Below are 4452 nucleotides of genomic sequence, written 5' to 3'. Positions count from 1 at the left end.
TTTAAATGGCTAGAATATTAAATTTTATGCTATATGTCCTACCATAGAATAATTAAGATAAATAAAAGGGAAACATTGGAGCTAAGCCATAATAATCACTGGGTCAGCCTATCAGAGTTCTTTCATTTTCCCTCATTTTAATAGCCTTCCCTGCACTGATCTTCCCAATAACTGGTAGAAAGGAACATTGGTTGAGGAACTGACAGCCACTAGTAACCAATGGTGACAAAAATGTGTATTCAACACTCACTGTATACCAGACATTCTGGTGGACATTTTAAACAGATATGCCTTGCATTCTCAAAACCACTGTACAATTAGGTAATGATTTTATTTTCACAAGGGAAGTATATAGAGTGTAGAAAGAAAATTCTCAATGCTTTTTAGTTAAATTTTTGATTATTTTAAATTACATGAACAGAAAGGAGAAGGTCTATGATTTGGATACAAATCTATATCGAGGGCCCTCATTGCTAACAACTGTGCTAGCATTTTCTAGACTTCAGTAGTCATTTCTTTATCACCTTCACTCTTTTTACCAAAACCATTAAGATGTTTGCCTTAACCCAGCTCCTTTATTGCCCAGTCTCATTCTCTGAATTCAAGAATTGTGCTGGACTGGAGGTGTGGCTCAAAGGCTAGATCACCAGCCATAAGCAGGCAAGCTGAGCAAGTGAGAGATCTCTAAGTACAATCCTCATAGAGGTGGCTGAGTTCAAGCTCCAGTACGTGTGTGTGTGTGTGTATACGCACACACACACCCAGAATTCAACCATTTCAGATTAAATTTTATCTAAAAGGAACTGAAAACAAGAGCTATCAAATCTAATATTGTTTCTAAAGCAAACCTGCTTTTCCCAAGAAATGAAAACAAGTACATCTCTACTTTGGGGAGAATATACTCTCAAAAAAAGAAGCTTCCTATTCATTTGATTTATCCCTTGTCAGATACAATCTGAGGGAAGGTAAAGTAAGTGGGAACCTAATTAAAAGCCACATGGTAACTACCTCCAAATTCTACCTGCTTTCTCTCTCTATCCGCACTAAATAAATCCTAGCTGGTAGGAGAAAACTTGGGAAGAAGAAAGCTTATCCAACTCTGCTCGCTACACATTTAGTAAAGAAAAATTTAAAGCCCTCATCCTATAAAGGCTGGGGATTAATTAGGTTAAACGGATCAGATTACAGAAACATCAGTATTCTCATTTAGTTATAAAACATACACTAGGTTCTCCAGCAGTGCCCCCTCCCCTCAGAAGAACCAGAACACCTCTTCCCCAATCTTGGCATCCTTTATTATACTTTCCAGCTCTAGGAATTTGATTGCTCTAAGTTTCTCACAAAGGTGGAACAGTAGTGAAATCATTATCATATGCCCTTTTCTGACTGACCTGTGTCACTACATAATATTCAAAAGGATTATCCATGTTGCAGCATATGCCAGAATTCTCTGGGATTTTTTTTAGTTTAGTAATATATAGTCATAATATTCAAAAGTTTATATATGTATAGTTTATCCATTCATGTTAGTGAACAGTAGGATTTGCTTCCATTTTTTGTCTGTTTTGAATATCACTGCTAAGAAAACAGATATTACAATATATTTGAATTGCTACTTTTAATTCTTTCCTGCCTATGATGGCTTTAAACTGAGATCCACATATCTCAGCCTCCTGAGCAGCTAGGATTACAGGCATGAGAAGCCAGTGTATTTTCATAAAAATGTATTTTACAGGTAAGTATACTTCGTGTACATTAAAATATATGTTCTTTAATTCATTATCCAAATATTTATAAATTTCTACAAAATGATTATGTACTTTAATGAATTATCTTAAATCCTTATATCAATATTTTATATTTTAAAGTAAAATTATCACTGAGATATTCACCTATGAAAAATATGTCATCAGTAAAACTTCTAAGTATTTGAAAATCCTACAGCCCTCCTCCTGAAAAATCTACAAATATCTAACATAGCATCCTAAACATTGGTTAATTCCATTATGACTTCAATTTCCTTTGGTTAATTGCTATGTTTTTACTTTCCAATAACAATTACTTGATTTCTTTCTCTCTTTTAATGTGTCTGTCTTTAAATTTACTTATATTTTATTACTTTAAGTAGCAGCATAAAGGAGTTGCCATTCAACAAAGCAGTTTATGAATACAATTCATCTTAATCAATATCACTCCTTTCATCATTCTCCCCCATCCTTCCCAATCCCATTTCTTTAATTTTCTTAATTTTTGCAGGATATGTAGTGAATTTTATGATTGCATTCTCACCCTTATTTACTTCATTTGTCCACCTTGCTTCCTTTTTCTTTTTAAATACATTTTATTAGCATAGATTAGTTGTGTGTGGGGGGTTCCTTGTGACATTTCCATTTACACTTGTATATTCCCATTTATGAGTAAAATGTGCTCTGGTCAAATTCTCTATCACCTTCCCTCATCCTCCCATCCCATTCCTTAAAACTATTTCAATAAATTTCATTGTTCTGTTCATGTCTGAATATTGTGCCGCAAGATATGATATGAATTTCATATTTTGTAATTTCAGTTCAATTATTAAAAGCATAGAACTTCATATGTAATTAAAATTATTACAAGCTAATTCAATTCAGTTGATTGTGAGGAGAAAGAAAAGTCAGAAAATAACACTTATTGGGGAAAAGTGTTTATAACACTTATTGGGGATAAGTGGATAGTTTAGATTGATCTCTTTACTGTCATAGTTCTTCTTTTATTATTGACACTTACTTGTATGTTTGTTCTGAGACAGCATCTCACTATTTAGTCCAGCCTGGCCTGGAACTCGCAATCCTGAGTGATGGGATTACAGATGTATATCACCATGACTATCTTCAACTCTCATCATTCCTTAAAAGTTTACAAGTAAAAGGAATTTAAACTTGTTAATGCAGTGTAGGAAATATATGAACACATGTGCATGCTGAAAATTTTTACTACACATTTAAAATTCTATGTATGTTGTTTCCTAATTGTAAAGTGTAATTTTAAGCAAATATTATTTAATATAACTAACTCATATTCTTCATAATCTTAAACATAAATAATTATGCTTTTATACTCATGAGTTCTAATGCCTTTATGAGAATATTATGCTATTCCTAATATCACATACCCTTATTTATAAATATATCTAGATGCACTAAGCACTCATATGTAAAACGGTTGTTTTCACATAATGGAACATTTTCAATTATTATCATACAATTGTTGGTAAAAGTAAGGAGGAAAATAATATAGCAAATACTATTATTAAGTACTAACTTAACATCATCTGATATACAATTTATATTTACAAACAATTCTATTCAAATGTATGTTATATACAGCAAACACAACATATATATTTCATTTCAATGTAAGAAAATTCATTTGTTTACTGAAAAAAATAGCAAAACAAGAGCTATGTTTTAAATGATCTAATAGTTACTTGTGAGCTTGTTTCTAACTGAATTGTTTATTTATCTAGTTACCAGTGCTATAGTAGTGAAGCCAATGTTTAAATGTGTTACCCATCAGTAATGAACAAGACTTGTATGAAAACTGAAAAGAAGGGAAGTATATTCCTAGCTTTCTGTGAAATAATATGCTCAACACTGTTACACCCAGCATATATTCACTGAGATCCTGTGTTACTAGACATAGACAAATTATCAATTTTCAGCTGATAAATTTTAATGTAGAGTCAAATTTTCTAAAGATTTTGTAATTTTATCACTTACTGGGGTTGATGCTTCAAGTACATTTAGATTCAACGTTTGTTATTTGGAATTTTTAAACTTAGTATACAAAAAGCTAGCTTTTTTATGATTAGGATATTGGTTATAGTTGTTCATGAATGAGTTGAAAGTATCCCAGAATAAAGAGGCACAGGAAAGATAGAAAGAAGTGAATGGAACTGAGATCTTTTTTTAAATTAATATCTGTATCATTAGTCAAAACAATCCCAAACTGGAAACATTCCATCTTAGGAATAAATGTATAAAGAAAATGCTGTACATATATACAAGAGAATATTGATCAGCCTATAATTTGCTAGATTTAACTATTCCTATTATTTTAACTATTCCTATTATATTCCTATAACTATTGATATACTTCAAAATATTATGCTATATACCATACTATATACACTTGTAACATTTTTAAATGAAAGAATAAAATTATCAAAATAAAAAATTAACCAAGTGAATACAAAATGAGAAAAAAGGAAGACATTTTGACATATACTACATGGATAAATCTTGAAACATTATCCTAGCCAGGCACTGGTGGCTCATGCCTGTAATCCCAGCTCTACTCAGGAGGCTGAGATCTGAGGATCGTAGTTCAAAGCCAGCCTGGGCAGGACAGGAATGTCTGTGAGGCTCTTATCTCCAATTAACCACCAGAAACCAGAATTGGTGTTGTGGTGCA

Source organism: Perognathus longimembris, chromosome 28 (assembly GCF_023159225.1).
Source record: "Perognathus longimembris pacificus isolate PPM17 chromosome 28, ASM2315922v1, whole genome shotgun sequence".
Classification (NCBI taxonomy): Eukaryota; Metazoa; Chordata; class Mammalia; order Rodentia; family Heteromyidae; genus Perognathus; species Perognathus longimembris.
The sequence above is the reverse complement of the archived record's forward strand: the minus strand, read 5'-3'. Positions refer to the sequence as shown.